Genomic DNA, 518 nt, shown 5'->3' with positions numbered 1-518 from the left:
GCATGCAGCTGGGAAATAAGATACACAAGCAATGGGGTATAGAAATCTATCTCATCCTACAGGAAAATAGAAGGGGAAGGGAATAAGAGAAGGGGGGGGATGATAGAAGGGAGAGCAGATTGAGGGAAGGGTGAATGTATGCATGGGGTGGGGGGATGGGAGGGATAGGGAGGAAATTTGGAACTCAAAATCTCATGGTAGTGAATGTTAAAAACTAAAAAGAAATAAATTAATTGGAAAAAAGAAAAAGATCAATTGTGTCCTTTCTCTTTCTGTCTTTTCTACTCTATCAAATTAAACAAGTATTCTATTAATCTATTATTTGTCAGGTATGATTATAGACACTGGAAATACAAAGACAAAAGTTAAAACAGTTCCCCCAAGAAGCTCACATTCTATGGGGAAAACAACATGTATACAGATAAGTAAATTACAACATATGCAATGGGGGTAGGGGGGTGTTTGTTTTTTTGTTTTTGCTAGGGAGCATGCAGAGTTGAGTTAGATTAAAAAAAAAA

This window comes from Vombatus ursinus, unplaced genomic scaffold (genome assembly GCF_900497805.2).
Source record: "Vombatus ursinus unplaced genomic scaffold, bare-nosed wombat genome assembly UNPS02014797.1, whole genome shotgun sequence".
Classification (NCBI taxonomy): domain Eukaryota; kingdom Metazoa; phylum Chordata; class Mammalia; order Diprotodontia; family Vombatidae; genus Vombatus; species Vombatus ursinus.
This window is presented reverse-complemented; position numbering follows the sequence as displayed.